The 19,329-nt window shown below is 37.6% G+C and overlaps 1 protein-coding gene and 1 long non-coding RNA gene across 2 annotated transcripts in view; both read left to right on the top strand.

The window, feature by feature from the left end:
• The window catches only part of LOC129675829 (uncharacterized), an 84,843-nt gene extending 70,906 nt beyond the window's left edge, over window positions 1-13,937 (top strand). Inside the window, exon 3 of the long non-coding RNA XR_008719998.1 lies at window positions 13,889-13,937. This is a non-coding gene — a long non-coding RNA (uncharacterized LOC129675829). The remainder of the gene's footprint in view (window positions 1-13,888) is intronic.
• Kcnq5 (potassium voltage-gated channel subfamily Q member 5) overlaps window positions 1-19,329 on the top strand; it is a 493,552-nt gene that overhangs the window by 182,339 nt on the left and 291,884 nt on the right. The gene's annotated exons all lie outside the window — the stretch shown is intronic.

The following is a 19,329-nucleotide window of genomic DNA, read 5'->3' as shown; positions in this document are numbered from 1 at the left end:
AAATAAACTGCTTCTTTGAACGTGCTTACTCATAAGTTTGAGGTTAAGAATGAAGAGAGAACAGAAAAGCTGTCAGGAGCATAAACATGCTTTTCATTCTGACGTATAGAGTCCAAACTATTTTCCATAACTTTAACTAAGAAAAGTTGATATCTTTTTAATCTATCATTTTTTTCTAAAGCAGCATGCTACCGTTTTGCCTTGGGTAAGGCAAAGACACTGAGAATACTGTGTCTTCTTCTCTTGGCTGTTCTGCGTTATCACTGAAAAGGATCTGTTGATACAAAAATAAGATCGTGTCTTTTTCTTCACATCCCATGCATAATAGCACTGCTTGTGACATTACCCAAGCAAAGACACTTTCAGAGGGCTCTAAAATGCCAGGGAAGCTGGGGCTCTGGGAGTTAGTCTGGGTGCCAAATGAGCTTCCTGAGGTCACGTTCAGCATCCATTATTTCATAAACTTGGAAAACTCAGCTAATGGTCAGTCCTGAAAAGGATACATCAGATGGAGAGGATCATTAAGGAAGATTTTATGTTGGTCCCCCTCTCTTAGGAGAGCATTTTTTTTTCTGTGTTTTCTGAATCAGAGGGTGTCAAGTAAAATCTGAATTCTAGAGAATTGTCATGAAGGTTCCTTTGATGTTATCTGCTGCTCAAGCTCTTCGCATCATCTCATTGGAGTGCACCATAGTTTATTTTCTCCTGGTTGTGGATAAATGGTTTCTAAATGATGTAGGCAAGCATGACTTTTCTATTGAAAATGGTTCTAGATTCTGCAGGTGCATTTCTGAAAAGACACTCTTGTAAGATTTCATCTTCCATATCTCACTGCATTTCTCAATGGTGAGGTCAGCATATATAAGAACCCTTTAAGGATGATTCTCTCTACAACATTAGATTTAGAACTTGTGCATACCAACCTCCATGCATCACTCATTCTAAAACATCAGTAATGCCTAGGCCATTACTGCACTCATTGTAGGTACTAGAATCTTGACTATTATAGGTACTTGTTTTGAGCAGCGAGCCTACAGGGAAAATAATATATATCATACCAAAAAGGATTTAGTGTTTGGCTGTGAGTCTCAGTATCTCCTTCGATACCCTGGTGGATAGAGTCATTCATAGCCAAACTTTGGGCAGAGTGCTGGAATCCTAATGGAAGAAGAGGGAGATAGAATGACCTGGAGGGAACAGGAGCTCCACAAAGAGAACAACAGAGCCAAAATACCTGGGCCCAGGGGCCCAGATACCAATACTCTAACTAAGGACCATGCAAGGAGAGGAACTAGACTCCCTCCCTGTTCAAAGGAAGCCCATTGGTTGCTCAGTTTCCAAGTGGGTTCCCTAGTAAAGCATACAGGGGCTGTCTATGACATGAATTCAGTGGCTGACTCTCAGATTACCTCCCCCTCTAAGGAGTATAGCCCTGCCAGGCCACAGAGGAAGATGATGCTGCCAGCCTTGATGAGACCTGATGAGCTAGGGTCAGATAGAAGGGGAGGAGGTCCTCCCCTATTAGGGGACTAGGAAAAGGCATAGGGGAAGAAGAGAGAGGGGGTGAGACTGGAAGGAGACAGGGAGGGCTCTGCAGTGGGGATACAAAGTGAATAAGTTGTAATAAATAAATATATAAATAAATTTAACTGTACAAATAAAAAAGGATTTAGTGTTAAAATTTATTTACTTGCAAACTAGTATGTATTCCCTTGGACTATGAGACAAAGCCATGGACATAGGTTGCTTGCTTTGGCCTTTATAAAATATGGTTGAGAAGGAGGACACAATTTCTTTTGTCTGAAGACCTTCACCACTCAGGTATGGAAAAAGAGGGACTTATTAACTGGAGACTCATTTTAATAGAACCGACATCAAAGGCTTGGTCTACTTAGAAACCAAAGGACGTAGTACATTAAATCAGCCAAGCTTATTTCCAAAGTGTAAGGCAGACAAGGGCTTACAGAGCAACTGAGAACACTGACATAGTAAGCAGGAAGCTGAGGTTAAACTAGTATCCACTGCTATGAGAATTACCAGGACCAAGAGGAAGCTTTGAAATGGGAATCATTTTTTATTTAAATGTAATAAATTCAAATTGACGCCGGTGATTTATAATCTATTGAGAATCTGTTTGATGTTAGGTTACAATTAACCACATACTGTTTTGAGAGAATTCCCAGAGTGAGTGCTTTCCTGGTGAATGATCACTTTTATTTGTATTTGCATTTTTACCTCTTCCCAGGAGATGCACTGTATTCACTTATAAGGATCTGGAGTGTTTCAGCCATATTGTTTTTCAGTTCACTCTCTGTGCTTTTACTTGGTACTTATAGCTACAGTGAACATCCTGAGAAGTATGTATCTTAAGCAAAATATACTTTATTTTGAAATTTCCTTTTGTCAGAGGATGCTTCCAGGATGCTACCAGAGTAGAGGAATAGAAAAATAGCTCCATTTTTCCAACTAAATTTATTTCTCAGCTACCCACCATGAGTACACACTGCTTTATCTCAGCTGATGCCTATCTCATGCACCACCTTTTAAAATGAAGGTCTTCACTAAAATTAATCTTGTAGTTCTTGGATACAAGCATTTTAGAATAATCACTGGTCTGGTGAGGGTTGTTTGGGATTTGTTCACTGGATTGTGCTCTGGTCTGCACCTATGTTACCCAGAGAACGAAGAAGTTAGTCAGAGTCAGAGGAGGAAAGTGAGAAGCCCTAGTTCTGTCAGAAGGTCATGGCCAGCAAGCACAGAGGCCAACTCAGGGATGCTGAGGAGCATCAAAACAATACAAAGAAATGAAGCACAGGGGCCACAAGACAGATAGTGGTCTGTAATTACAGAGCAGCTGCACAGGCTAAAAAGGTCCAAGTTTCCAGGTGTGAAGCACATAGTCATCACCCATGGAGCTGGTAGTCCTGTTCACCACAGGAAGAGGACACCTGTGAGGAACATGTTCCTTCGGAGACAGAGCTGCATCAGGTACAATTCACTGCTTCTCTTCAGCAAAGTGTGAGGTTCAGTCCCCAACTTGCAGGTGTTTACCGTGTTACCTGCTAATTAAGTCACTCACCTTAGGGAGCTCACTCAAAGCTCTCTGCTCTGATTTCTTCATCTGTCAAATGAGGGTTACACATTATTATCCACTTCACAAGTACCTCTGAAGATCGCCTGACTGTAAAAAGCACTCTAGCCCATTTCCGGTAAGGAGCAGTTCCTGATATAGAAAATTGCTGCATTTTTTGCATCACCTTCACTGTTGAAAACAGGTCTATGCCATTAAATTCTATTTTTTGTATAACTTTCTTCCTTGAACCCACCACCAGTATCTGCTTCCATCTTTGCTACCTTGTTAATTCTTCTTCGGTCAGTTTTTATTTCAAAACCTAGTGGTTCGCTTGTGTGGCACCCATCAACATCTGGGTATCATCTCTGTCATCGTTGTCACCTCATGAATTGTCAAAGTGGATAGGAACTTCAGCAGTGTACATCAGGAGAGGAACATTTTCTCAGTTGTTTCTATGTGTCTTCTTTTCAAGAAGAATGATTTTACTTTTAAGTTTTAGATGGAAGAAAACCTGACAGAATAGAACCCTTAATTGGAGTTTTAAGTAGGATCCAATTAAGTGTACTGTTCATAATTTCACATCAAATTGCACACAGGATCTTTTCAAATGAATTCAGGAAACAAATCAATATCTTTCAGGGAAGTAAATGAGGAAAGGGGGAGAAGAAGACCATTGGCTAGAAGTGTAGGATTTAATTTTGTGTCATCGATTTTAAAACTCAAGCAATGCTTGGAGTTCTAATTAAAAAATGAATTGGACATGTTTTAAAATTATTGTTATTATTATTGTTTAGTATTAGTCTGTCTGTCTGTATTTATGAATTCACAGACAGGCCAAAGCGGCTTGTGGAGGTCAGAGGACAACTTTTGTAGCTCTGTTCTCTTCTTCCACTTTGTTTTGAGGCAGAGTCTCTCTTATTTCCAATGGGATGCATACTCCATCTTGTTGTCCCCAAGATTCAGATGATTCCCCTTTCTCTACCTCATATCTTATGCTAAGAATTGCTGCTGCATCTGGCTCTTTTATTTGGAATCCAGAATTCAAACTCAGACGGTTAGGATGTCATGCCCAGCACATTTGTCTGCTAAGCCATCTTCTCATCAGCCTTTGACATAGTTTTTATTCTCAAGGATCCTCCAGTCTATCAGCTGACAAATGACATGCATGCAGGATTCAATAATCCAAGAGTCCAACAGCACATAGAATGTTTGTTTTTTTTGTTTGTTTTCCTCCCTGGAACAGATCAAAATGTTCAAAAATTATAAAGGTTAAAAGCGCATTTTTATTAACACCATAAGAGAGATGTACAATTCAATGAGGCAGCAAAGAAGGGAAAACACATAGAAGGGCAAACACTGAGGCTCAGTCCTCTATGTCTTTGTGGGCAAAAAACACTCATGCAAAGGCTGTGAGGTTGAAGTATTCAAGAAGTGTGGGAAGCATGGTGTGCAGTTTAGTTTGATAAAAGAGCAGTGGTGGGAAGACATTGAAAAGCAGATCAGCTATTTGAGTCAAGCTTCATGAGGACAAAATAATTAAAATGGATCAGCAAATTTAAGCGATGAATGCGATTAATGTGAGTGTTGAACCGTTTGGCAATGAGCTGAGAAATTAGAAATCCAGTGCAAGAGACAGAATTGATATGAGTCATTCGGGTGCCATTAGCACACCCAGGTGGCCAAGAAAGAAGAGTTGGATTCACAGGAAGATGTGGAGTTTAACTAGGGACATATTAAGTTGAAAGTGCTGGCAGGACATTCAACAGCGGAATGCATGTGAGCCTTTTAGTGGAGAGAACATTCACATACAAGAGATGACTGAAGCTTTGGAGTTACTGCGAGAGAAAGTCTGACCACGGAGGATTAAAGTCATTTCTTTGAACATCTCACTTAGAAAACAAGAATGCCTTGAAGTGTGGCATGGGTGAAGAAACTGTTAAAAAGGAAAGACTATACAAGACCTTCACTGTCACAAAATACATGCAGGACCTGAAAAGAGATGTCAAATTTGGAGACTGAAATGAAATGTGTGACCTTTGCAGAGACCAGAACAGGGCTAAGAATCAAAGTCATGCCCCTAATAGATTACATGGAGTGAAGAAATAGAGCCAATGGCCAGGAGACATTTTCACCATCATGTTTGGTAGCAAGAATAAGAAAGAATTATCTTAATTGTAAAATTCCCTTGGGAGTGAATAAGTTCACTTTGGAGTTTAAGGAAACAGTGAATTTTAGGCAGCTTTATTGTAAGAACTGGGACACTTCAACAGGCCTGTGGGTGGCAAGAAAGTTCCAGTGCATCCCAAGGGAATAGAGTGAAAAATAAGAGTGGAAGTGGGAGCTCTCAAGGCAAATGGGGAAACACGGCATCAAGGATGTAATTGTATTGTTCCAGATTGTTGTAGCCATTAGCATGGTCTCCAAAAAGCTCAAAAAATGTTTTGAGGATAAATTACATCTCTGTTATCATTGTCTTGGTAATATCAGAGAAATGGAGCAAGTATGTCCCTGTGATATAGAATGTATATCTCCTAACTTTTGATAGACTTCATACTTTTATATTCATTTAATAAAGAAAACTCTAAGCTCAGTTTGAATGAACCTTATGTCCAGTCATTTTAGAGTCAAGAATTCAAAATATTTTTGAATAAGCAAACTTATTTAAGCTTGTATTAAATGTGAGAAAATGTTGACTGATAAACAGAAATTTTCATTATAAAATGATATGTCAATTTCATCATGCATTTAAAAATTAACTTATGTTCTGTAAAATAATACATGTTCTCATTCAGTTAATCTTATTAACATTTTAACTACTTTTATTAACATAGACTAAATTGTTATAGAAGCTTTTAGGACACTTTCACACTTTTAAAAGACTGCATTTGTTTGTCACACAAAAGGAGCATGTTACATGTAGAAACTTTTGGGAAGGGATATTCTCTTAATGTTATATACTTCTTTTGTAGTTTTGCTCTTGTGACTGATGAAACCACCGATCTTATGAGAAAATCACTTAATTTCACAGTTATTTAAATGTTTCCATTAGCAATGAACTAAGACCTAGCATTGCTCAAAATGCATATTTCACATTTGATATTTTATGGAAACACATATATTGCACTTGGATAACTCTAAGTCCTATTAGTGAGCAATTATTTTACATATAAAAAAATCTAGAAAACACAGATACCTTCAGGGATTTTTATTTATAACAGGACTACTTAGTAATTATTTAATAAAGGTTTGTTTTATTTGGATAATCAAAATTTCCAAGGCATAGTGGAGTGGCTTAGGTAAGAAATATCATAGTTTCCAGGTCAGATCTACTGTAAGACCCTGTCTCTGAAAACACGTATTTCACTGAAATTTTATTTTAAAATATTTTCTTTCTTTTATATTTTAAGTACTTTATATATTTAATAATTAGATAATTAATGCATAATAGTTGTTTAGATAGTAGGTTGATATTTGTAGTTTTCTGTAGCATTTCTTCTATTGGAGCTGTGGGTGTGATTTAGAGTTGAAGCATGTTCTAAAAAGAGCTGGTGTCTATGCAAATATTCTTTATCAAGGGAATTTCTTACTACTTCTGATACTCAATATTTCGTAAGTTACAAAGCTCCAGACTAAGTAAAGTGTAGGATAGTTGCTGGAAGCTAATATCCATCCAGTAATACATCTGCTTACAATCAGCATAATGTATATAAAATATCAACATTTAAAGTGAAATTATGGTCGTTTTGCACGATTCACATACATTTTATTGTAACCTAAAAAATACTTCTTTCTTTTTACTTTTTTTTTTTTTAACAAAATTGCTACTAAAACAACAACAGCAACAAAAAACTTTTTAGAATTTATACCAACAGTGTTTCAAAGTAAAGATGACCCTGCCATCCAGATGTGACCTAAGGAAAGAACCCAGAGACTGAATACTTGATATAGCTGTTAGGACCTGAGGGTAGAGGCCAATGCTTCCAAGAGAGAGTGTCCCTGCCTCCTTCTACCTAGCTTGGGGCTCAGGCTCTGGCTAACAGGGAAGGATAAACCCTCCTTTGCCCTTGGCTTACTTCACTCCCCAGGGTAACTTCTTACCTGTCATCTTTTGTCTTCTTGTCTTTTGCCCAGTGGCTCTTCAGCTCCTCTGAAGGTAACTTATACTTCCTGCTTGCCCATTGTAGAAGCACCTACCATTTCTCTCTGCTTAAGACTTACCTGTTTCATTTTTCAGTTTGATGGAAATAAGTGGGAAGACACCTTTTCTTCACAATAATATAATTGTAACATTCTGTAATATATATATATATATATATATATAGCATATATATATATATATCCTTTCTTGCACATGAAAACACAGAAAGTTTAACTGATATTGGTGATTAAATATATCCTAGAAGATCCTGGACAATAACAGAAATATCTTTTTGTACTTCTCAGGCTAGTGAGATGCTTGTCCCGGATTCCTGTTGTTACTGTGTTAGGGAGGTAGTTGGAGAGATTTCCTTCTCACTCCTTGTTGAATGCACTGTGAGAGTGTGGGGTTCTTTCTTAGGAGGAAATTTTATTTGGTCCATTCTCTGATATTACCAAGTCAATCGTAACAGAGATATAAGGTAATTTGTCTTTGTAAAGACAAGCCAACCTCACAAAGCTACATCATAAAAATACTAACCACCTCTGGTATTCTCTTTGTTTATGAGCTTGTGAGCACGGTTTCATACTTGTTGTCTATCCATAAGCCCTCTCTCTACCCTCTCTGATCTCATATCTTCCTTTTCTTCCTCTGCCAGTTCTCCTACAGACCCTGTTGTCAAGGCTTTCCTCTAGTTCCCTTTTTACCCCAATGTTCCTGCTCTACACCTGAGGTCTTGGAGCACTGTGTGGCAGTCAATGCATGTTGGGGACACGGGCTTTCACTTTCTGATATGGTCACCATCCCTCGACATAGATTTTTATTTTGGAACACCTGCCAGCTCTTGTTATGATGGGTCATAGAAGTCTAGATTGACTGGGCAGAAAATATTTTTCCCACTCGGGTATCCAGATGCTATTATATTCAGCTGTGTGTTTGGTGAAATAGAGGGGAAAGGTGGTTACATCACCAAGAAAAGCATTTAGTCTATGAGAGTTGAGCTGGGATAAGAACACAGAACCTAAGTGAGAGAGTTACCTTGACATGCTGAGAGGCAGGGCAACTGGAACATAAGCAAGTAGTTTAAGAAACCTTGTCACTTTTACATATTCCAACTAGGTCCTTCTCTGAGTATTTTTATAAGTAGATTAAGTTTATATACTTAAAATAGGTTGAGTTTTCATACATAAAGTTAGCATATTCTTTAATAAGGCATGTATTTAAATATTTTATTTTTCTAAAATCTAAAGAATAAAATATATTAAAACAGGGAAGCAGGAGTCCTGGGACAGAAACCTAGGGAAAATAGCAGGCTAAATTTTTCTTTCTGTTTCTGATATCAAATCAAGATAGACTCACAGCAAAAGACAGGCAGCCCCTGAGATATCAGCAGAATGTATTTACCCCCCCCCCCCGCCCCTGCCTCTGGAGAGAACCCATTTTACTTACCAATTGAGGCTCCAGGCTATATTAGATGCAGCATTTATGAATTTGAGGTTTTATGGAAACATTATTGGAATTGTTGTTTTCCAAATTGTGTTTTGTATGTTCACCCTGTGCTTACTGACTTGTTTCATGAGTCATTTTTAATTCTTCACGCTGGACTTTTGGCTGGACCTGTGGAAAAGGAAAAGCTGATATACAGACAGTGGCCACAGATTTTTATGGGAACGAAAGGGCAGAGATAGAAAAGTGTCTGGAACCTTCAAAGCCTTGTGGCTCAGAGGTTGGTGGAAGAGCAAAGATATGAGGAGCTTGAGACGGAAAGACTGAGAATAGAATAGAAGACAAAGGTTACGGTAGCAGTAGTTTATAAAGGGTATTAATCTTCGCTATTTTAATCCAGTATTAGCGGTTCCCTAAGCAACTGGAAATGTGGTCAGCAAAGCTGCTTTCTCCCGGTTCCAAATTCTATGCCCTGAAAACTCTCTACTGAAGCCATTCTGAAGGTCTGTAGAAAGACACCTTGGGTTCTAATTCCCTTCACTCTTCTTTCAACACTTAGAGTCAGTACTCTCCACTTTCCTTTGCTCAACTGCAGCATGCATATACATGAGAGACAAATTTACTTGTCTGCCTCCCAAATTGTCTTTCATTGAGTTTCACATATTATGTTCTGTTGCTGTGGAAGACATTGTGATCTAAATATTCTATCTTGACTGAAATGTCACCATCGTTTATCTCTCCTTTTGAACAGTGTTTATTGCAATGTGGACGCTCGGAAGGTTTCAAAGGATATTTGCGAAATTATTACAGTTTTCTCCACATCCAACAAATTTTCACATGTCTTTAAATCCACACCTCCTTTACAATTGCTTTTAAAGCAATTTCTAAAAGCCTGTCATCGTAGCACAAGCCTGTAGTTTCAGCTCTTCAGATGCAGGGGAGTCATGAGTCCCAGACCATGTAGTCATGGTTTCTATAGCATGAGTATGTCACAAACAACAACAAAACCAATTTCTTACTATTTACTATTTTGCTTCTTTTCTGTTTCTCGGGATCTCAGTCCCTAGTATCTTCGTACTAGTGAGGTTCTTCACTGTCTAATCACACTCCTCACACATACAGAGAGAGCTTTTCATTGAGTTTTTTTTTTCTTTCTCTTCTGCACCCTTGCTATATTCCTTATTGCTTAATAAGCCTGAACACAGGACCCTAGTCTCTGTGTTCACATCTTTCATAGTCCTTGAATGGAGCCCATATTTGCTGCTTTTGGAAGGATAGTTACTATCCTAGTCTGTCTTCTTCCCTGGGTTCATTTCATGTCAAATACCACCCTCTTTGTTTCTCTGAAAGAAACTTTCAGAATCTGTCTTGGAGATAGCCATGGCTAGTGACTCTCAAATCTCCGAAATAATTGACCCTGGATACAACACCCAGGCCTCCCAATCTATCACACTTATTCAATTTTAAACCTGTGAATTGTTATCATCGCCCTGATCAAATCCTTGTATGTATGGTCATTTGGATGATTTCATTTCTTCAAGCTCTTTGCTGCAAACAAATAGTTTTTGTAATTAACAGTTATGATTTATTTTCTGATAAAAATTCATTGAATGATTATATATATTTATACACACACATATATATAGATGATACATAGATAGATGATGATGATAGAGAGATAGAAAGATAGATAGATAATAGATAGATGGATGGATAGATAGATAGAGAGAGAGAGAGAGAGATAGCTATCCATGGCAATCTTTGCAAGCTACCTTTTCTTGTGTGCCTGCCATACATGTTCACACGGGTGGTCTTCACCTTGGCCATCAGGTTAAAACCACTGAGTATGACAGCAGGAATGTTGTTCCCATGATGCTTCTCTGAATCAAGCCTTTTTTATTGGTACATCTGAGAGCTGACAGGTAGTTGACTCAGTTTTGTTCTTGTGAATAAATTTGGTCATCTTTCTGTTATTACTGAGCATCTAGTACTTGCAAAGCCCGGGACAGTAAATCACCACATAGGATACTAACATGTATTAGTATGTATTTGTTCCTGAAACAAATTACCTCAAATTTAAATGTTTAGAGCAATGTGAGTTCATTACTGAATTGCTCTGGTGGTCAGAAGTTCAAAGCAGGTCACATGAAGATAAAACTGAGGTCTAGGCAAAGTTTCATTCCTCTGAGAGCTCTTGGGGGTAATTCATCTCTTTTCCTCCATTCTGATTCCCCAGGTACTTGCATTTTTTGGCTCATAACTCACCAATCGTGACCTTTCTGCTGCCTATTAAATCTTCTCTGGCTCTGACTAACCACCCTCACTTGTTTTTTACAAAGACCACAATGATTACATAGGATCTACCATGAGTAGTTAGAATCATATCACTATTCCACAATTCCCGACTTAACCATGTCTCTGAAGGTCATTGCCATGTAAAACAACATATCCACACAGGCTCCAGTTATGAGGACATATATGTGGGTACCTATATAACTGTCACAATGTATAATTATTAGCCTTAGCATGAATATATTTCCATGTACTAAATTGATAGTAGGTATGTTCATATTAAAATGAAAGGAAGAAAAATATACCTTGTATTCTTGTTGTTATAAGGCTCTGTGACCCAGGCCTGCCTTGAACTTGAGGTTGTTGTTTCTCAGCTGAACTCAGGCTCGTCCTGTCTCAGCCCTTTGCATGCTTTAGTAACTTGTGTGCTACATAACACCTGAGCAGAAACATCATTTTAATCTCACATGAAGTGTATACTAAATGGATAGTGCGAGTGTTCTATTTAAAAACTTTGTGGAAGATATGTATCCAATCTTCTTAATACATTATGTGGATTATGTATCAAATTGCTGTTGCTGACTGTTGTCTATTTAATATATATTTAAAATAAACAAAACCTAAATTTTCCAGAATTAATTCAATATGTACCTTTAAAAAGGTAAGTCATTTATACAAAAACTCTCGCATGCATGATCATAGAAGGTGTGCTTTTGATTATCTAAACTTGCATGTAACCTCAATTAGAAAGTGAATGGTTAAATAAGCTGTGGTGTCCCCATATGATAACAATAAAAATGGAGCCATAACCCTGTAAAAAAAAAAAAGTCCAGATTTCTTACATATAGAATTTTCACAATTCTAAAAATTTCCACCCAGTGATATTTTCCCTTCTTACCATGCTTATTCTTTTTTCTTTTCTTTCTTTCTTTTTTTTTTTTTTTTTTGGCATTGGTGGACATAAACACTTGGCAGTATAACCTAGGAGCCAGCACCAGCTGGCCAGAGGGAACCCCACATGTTGGCAGGTGCTGGGCTTACTGCAGCCCTCGTCCCAGATCGTTTCTACCAGATGGGCCACACTTCTCTAAGTCTGGCTTCTGTGACACACTTGAGGGTACACTTTATACTTTATACTCTGAACTACATGCCGGCTCAGGGACCTAGAAATAGTGAACACCCGAATGAGAACAGTGCTTTATTGACTGCATAGACCAACACGAGTGGGTGGATCATGAGAGCGGCACGTGAGCACGCATTTCACACAGTGAAGTTTGGCAAGCTTCAAATCAATCATTTTGGCGTTTTTTATCCAGTGCACCAATACAGTACCACAGAACATAATAATCAAAGATGAAAGCATTTCAGTGTATATGTGTTAATTCTGTTTTAATATCTCCAAAATATTTTTATTAATAGTTGTCATTTTATTGTTATCTTTCAAAATTCTTGTTTTATCCAGGATCACTGAATTCTACTGAGATGAAAACTATACCTGGTTTCCATAGTGTTTTTAGAAAATCAGTTCTCCTTTTTAAAAATAGTCACTAATAATTGAAGATTTTAAATAAAAAAATTAATTTCAAGCTCCCACCTTCTATTTTGGGTCAAAGTGAGCAAGAGGGAGTGTTTGAATTTGATCTACAGGAAACTCAGAGGTTGAATCTGTGAAATAAGATTTTATGTTTTTATAAAAGCTATAACTAAATTATAAGATTTTCAGTCTTACTTCTTATACCTGAACCCTCAGTTTGTTGGCACACACCTGTAGCCCCAACAGGCTCATTTGAGTCTGTAAGTTTGAGACTTGCTAGTTAGTATAGTGAAACTCATTATTAATTTACCTCTTAAGTAGACTTAATGTTTAATATTTATTCTTATGAAATGTTTTCAACTACAAGTCAATAACAAAAGGCCAAAACTAAAATCTTGTAATACACTTGTCTTCTCAGCCTCTGAACATGCTTGCCAAAATAAAACAAAATTTAAACCTACTAAAAATTACTTCTCCCATCAGCACTTCTCTTTTTTAGCTTGGCAGTTTCTGATATTTTTTCAAGTAATTTGCCAGTCTAGAGAAATTAACGTACTTTTAAATTTACACATTTATTTATTTGAGTAAAATCAATACTTTCATCTTATATCAGTAATTGATCAAGTGCATTGTCATCTCATGCTATAGAGCAAAATACTCTCAGAGAACAAAGCCATTCACGCAACTGCAATGATGTCAAGGCAGGGAACAAAAGGTGTCAGTTTACCTAGTTGTTCTTAGCTAATAGCTTGATCAATATCATGTGTGATTGTAGACTCCATCCTTTTTCCTCCCTCATTTTCTCATCTTTATAATCTACTTGACAGTCTTTGGAAACAGGAAAAAGCCTCTCGGTTCTCTATACCATAGTTCTGCAGTAATAATGCCTTGCCAGTGTTGAAGAGCTTTCATGGTTTTCAAAGCACCTTCATAGCCATTTTCCCCTTGATCTTCTCAATGCATCTAAGTAGTCAGGAGAGACAGTAATCTTCCTCTTTCAACACAACAGGAAAATGCTTTGAGCCTCAGCATCATTGAGGACCTTAGGTACTGTTGTCTGTTCCCTCCAAGCTGGTAGGTCCCAGCTGAACTTGGCCATAGGCAAAAGCCAGGGAAAAAAACAAAAAGCAACAATGCGTATTTGCCTGGTGTACTCTAGATATGACAGACTCCTCAATGTGTTCCCTCTGCTATTCAGTAAATAATTCCACCTCTTACTTCAAATGTTCCTCCTTCAAATGCCTCATCCTTTCAGTCTACTTCCCAGTTTTCAGAATCTAATCTGCAAAAATAATGAATCTTACCCACCATCTTTATCATTCTCAGCGCTCATTTGTTGACTTTTTTTGTTTTTAATTCCCGCATATACTTACTACTTTCAGATTATACTATGTATTTCTTGTAGCTGTCACCTGGCTCTGTAGAGTGTGAGATTTGGGGAGTAAGGATTGCCATCTGTTAGTGCATGTTTCCCCAGCAGCTACAATGGTGACCCAGGCAAAAGCAGGAAGAAATGCAAGACTGAAGCTCAGAATTCACACTACAAATGCAAGGTGAGTCAGTTGCTTGCCTCTGGACAGTACTCTCCCTTTGGTGGGTGAGGGTGATGACTCCTGTATGCAAAACACTGACAGCTTGACTCAGAGTACAAGTTTGACCTTGGGCCATAGCTATTACCACCTTGCCACATATGTGCCCTGGAGTGTCTTCAATTAGTTATACTTGAGAGTGGGTTACTTGACTGCCTGGCACTCAGGGGACAGTGTCCATTTTCACTAAACCTGGAACAGCTGTTAGGGCCAATCATGTTTGTCTACTCAGTCTAATGCGTAAAAGACACTGTGTTTTTAAGAAACAAATATTGAAGAAATGAAAACAGTCATTTTATACTAGGTAAATAGGTGGCTTCAAGCTTTGCTTATGGTTTTCCAGTGAAAGCCTGGGCCAGGCAAATCAGCAAGCTAGAGTTATTTGGAGTCTAGAAGATCAATTCAGTTGTCTAGCTTCTTGAGGCTGACTTTAGGTGTTAGGACAGTGGGTTTGTGCTCCCACAACTGATAGACCACTCTTAATCTGAGGCCCTTTACTTTCCTTGCTTTTGCTCACAGATCGTGACAAATGCTTCAACCCTGGAGAATTTGTATACACCAACTTAGAGAATAGAGTAAAACTGCAAGCAGGGAACAGATACCAGCTTAATTTGCCCTGTCTGTTAAAGACACATGCACACATATGTAACATTAGGAATACTTTAGTCATCAGTTACTCTTCCTGTGAGATTAGTCATCAGACCCCCTTATTAGCCTTGCTAGTGCCTTGGGAAAAACCAGATAATTATAATGAGCTAAATTTAGAAACAACAGTCATTTTTGTAGATTAGAAATAGTGAAAGCCAGTGCCTCTTCTTTATCAGTCTCTTCACAGCAGAAGCCCTAAGAAAACTGTAAAAAAAAAAAAAAAAAAAAAAAAAGATGAATAGAATGTAATAAGCTATACTGCTCTCTGAAGAGTAGCATTTATTTCAGTGTTCATGTATGCCTATCTGCTTAAATGAAAGCATGTTTATGTTTAATACTATTTCCTTAGTGTTCCTATTAGCATTATTTTTCTAAGACTGCTCTGGCTTTTCATTCAATCCATAAAAATGAATGTATTTATGCAACACATACAATTCTATATACACAGAGTAATATAGCAGCATGAATAATTCTATATATGTATAATATACACACTATGTATGTATGTATGTATGATATATATCATATGGACATATACTTGCATATATGTGCATATATACATGTAATATATAGATCTACAAGCTATACATTACTTAACCTCAGGGTTATGTTCTGAGATCTGTGTAATTAAGATGTTTGTCTGTTCCTGAGGCTTACTTGTCTCCTAGAAACTACAGGGAATCTTCTCCCATGGTACCTCAGCAATATGGCTGCCTACACAAGATATGAAGAACTACAACACTATTAGACACGCTAACATGGAAGGAGCAAACCTCAGAGGGCCCCACCCATAGATAAAGAACTACATAGAACTAAGAGGCTTAGAGAAAAGCCTCTCCATTGGCTATTCAATTATAAATGATTAGACCTGAAAACACATTCGTGCAAGAAATACCAAACAGACAAATCAGGTTGTATTTCAACATCAAGGGATACATATTAAGAGGCTATTATCAACTCCCTGTTTCTTCTGTCACCTTGCACAGACTCTGTGGTGTAGATTTATCAATTCTGTAATTGCCATAAGTGTTCAAAAAAGAAAGTACATGTAGACAGGAAGTAGCAGCTGAATTAACAGTGAGATTAGTAGGTGTAAGTACAGCTTCAGTAAGCAGAGGAAAAGCCAAAGGGAAACTCCTTAAATAAAAGCGAGTATGTAACAAAGTAAGCAGATGTTTGAAAACAGTTGTCTGAAGTCTGTGTGAAGGAAGGTTTCTGTAAGACAATAGTGGCAAGGAGGAAATAAGAAGATTGTGATTGAAGAGATCATGGACAATATCAAGTATAGTCAGAGGGACTTTAGCTATGTGTATATGTAGGTAGGGGAGGCCATTAATGATGGCTCTGATGTCGAGTTCCTATATTACAAAGATCCAAGTGAGGTTTAGTGAGGTAATACAGGCCTGATTGGGGGGACTTAATAATGAGGAGATGCTAACAGATCCTATGAGATGATGGATGGATGGATGGATGGATGGATGGATGGATGGATGGATAACTAGGATGGAAGTGTCAGACATAACCAAGCATAGTGTCAAATCCAAATTAGAGACAGGATACTGTCATTTCATGGAATTAACAAATGAAAGAGAGAGAGAGAAAGAGATCTACCCTGCCGGCAATACGTTGCCCATAAATACATACCTGGGAGGCAACAGAAAGGACTGAAGTGGGAATTGTCACACATTCTGGGCGGAGGGGCAAATTAGAGAGATGCACGAAATGAGTATCGGTCAGGTGTAGCTGGAGACTAGTGCATGAATGCACAAAGAGAACAAAATCTTCCTTTTTCAAATCCACACACTAATGACCTCCCTAGCTTTTAGGCATCACAGTATTGCATGTCCCGCTCCACAAGAAGCTTCCAATAATGGTATTTTGTCAACCATATGGGAAGTGGAGGTGTGGCTTCCTGGCGTTCTGTGGAATGCCAGGAACACCTCTGCCTGTGCACAGGCCGCCTTCCATGACTGGGAATGATGTGTTCCAATGTGTATGGTGCCAGATGAAATCCCTTCAATATTGTGTTTTAATCTAACACCCATCATCTGTGTTTTATAACAACTGAAAGGTAGGAATCCTTTCAAAACCCAATAAGCTTTCCTAAAACACTTTCTAACTCTTCCCTTCCATTTTGTGCACACACACAAAACATCTTTTCTCACATTTTCCTATAAAAGAAAAGCCATAGATCTTAATAAGGATAACACATTAGAGGAAAAAAAAATCACAAAGCAAGAAAGTCCTCGCCTTCCTTTTTAGATAATCCTACCTAAACACATATTATGTAAATTAATTCAAGTAAGATTAAAGTAAGAGTGAGCTTATACTTGGTTGTTTCTGTAAAATTGTCCACAGATCAGATGTACGTGAAAAACTGTAAACGTGTACCTGATCATGAGCACCTCCCACCTGTGAGCCTCCTTAGCAGCCATGGCATTGGTCCCCTGGGCAACCATCTGACTATACTTTATTGTACCTAGATTTCTAGGTGTTCTCACCTAGAAAGTTTTATTTTGTGACTTTTTACCAAAGATGCATCATTAATTGTGATAAAATTAGAGCCATAAGAATAAGAAGTCAAAATACTGATGAACCTTGCCGCAAGCCCCCTAACCTCCTTAACCGACAGCAGTTCTGCCCAGAGCTGAAAAGAGGAGATTCTGGACCATTCCATCAAGATCCTTGTTTCAGACACGCTTGCTGTTGGACACAGTATCCCTTTCTCATCTGCAGCTTCTTCATCTGCAAAGCCATGGTGACAATGTGCCCATCTCCGAGTTGCCATGAGGCCTTTATGGAGTGCAAGGTGTAGAGAAATCATGCAGTGATTATCCTTTGCAGTCCATAAGTATGGTATAAACTATAATTGACAGGCCAGGTGCAAAAATTAAAGATGGGGTTTGGAACATTGTAAACACTCAACAGAAAAGTCCCTGTCTCCTTTTATTCTTCAAAGCCTAGAAATCAGATGTGTTTTTAAAGGATTCAGTTTTATTATTTTTAATTATTTACAGGCATGTGTATCCCTTTATTGAATTTATTGATACAATTTAAATATTCACTTAACTTGCCAGATAATAGAAATGGACTATGTGTTTGTGCTTGGTTGTTTCGTAATTTATTGGATTTAATTTTTATAAGAAAGTGGCCACTACTTAAATATCACTCAAATTTTGGCATTCATATAGAAAATTTTTAAAAATGCACAGAAAGCATATTGCGATATATTTATATAACATAGAAACTACCCCATGACTTAAAAAAAAAGTGATATATCTCCATTTGTAAACAGCAATAAATATCAAAGCAAAGTTGAACTAAAAAGTAAGGCACAAACTATAATGTTTGTACAAATATATTCAAATGCATTGCATAACACTATAAATAGATTGTGAATTCCAGTCATGTCCAATGAAAAATTTATAGGAATAGACTGGGGAAGAGGGGAAAAAATTCAACTTTATCAAAAGTTTTATAGCTTTTTAGAAAACAAAATGATTATGTAAGAAGCAAAATGACAAAACAGGAACATCGAAATTGGAGTGTGGAGTGTTTGTCATATTATGGTTTGCATTTATTAAGCTTTTGCGGAAGGAAAGGTATTTTGTTAAATAGGTATTGGAGGAGAAGGAATTTAACAAACTGCATAACACCTTAAATTACAGTGCTTTGCCAAGACCTGTAGTGTTCAAAAGGAATTCTTATTGTAATTCCTGAAAGAACTTCAGTATTGACTAATTTGGACATTCATTTGACTCTAAAGTGTGTGCCGATATAGGAGAAATCTTTTTCGTTTACTGTGAAACTTTCAACAGAGTGCCTTTGAAAATGCTTACATACTCAAGGAATGTCTGATTTGAGCACCCCTGAATGGGGAAGCTGCAGCTCTAGTCATGTGCTTTACATCAAAATCATTTTGCACTATATAGATATCCACTAGTAACATCTAGGCTCCACATATCCTGCCAAAGTTACTCAACGAAACCATATAATTAGTTAGCCCTCTATTGTCAGATCCTTCTGGTCTTGCTTTTTGTATGTGGAAAAAAAAAAAGAATTTTTACCTCATTGGTTGAAAAAGAATGCGAGAGTCCAGTCTTTACTTAATATCCACAAATGATCTCTATTAACACATGTCAATAACAGTATTGTAACATTGCTTTTGTGTAGCTCTAAAATGGAATACAAGAAACTAGCCAAGAAGGATTTTCCTTTGATTCCATGTTCCTTTACTTTATATGATTTTCCATCCACTCTTGTCTCCCCTACATCCCTGTTTGAATAATTTTAGTTCTCTAGTCTGGTTCTGTGGCACACTGTGTATGTTTCAAATCACCACCATATTAATCAACATCGATTCCAAATGTGTGTCATACTCAAACTCAAAAATATGTTTAAATGGTGATGTTTTCTTCTTATCTTTACCGGCAAGTTTTTACAGCCATTGTCATGATAAAGCTTTGCCAGGCCAGGAACATGGGACAGACACCTTTCCATCATCTAATGTCTTTGATTTCCTTTTAAAGCCTCTTGAGTTTTCATTGTAGAATTCTTTCATTTCTTTGGTGGTGTTTACTTTAAATACTAGCTACTTTAACCTTCAGTT

This window comes from Psammomys obesus, unplaced genomic scaffold, assembly GCF_907164565.1.
Source record: "Psammomys obesus unplaced genomic scaffold, mPsaObe1.curated_primary_1811, whole genome shotgun sequence".
Classification (NCBI taxonomy): Eukaryota; Metazoa; Chordata; class Mammalia; order Rodentia; family Muridae; genus Psammomys; species Psammomys obesus.
The sequence above is the reverse complement of the archived record's forward strand: the minus strand, read 5'-3'. Positions and strand labels throughout refer to the sequence as shown.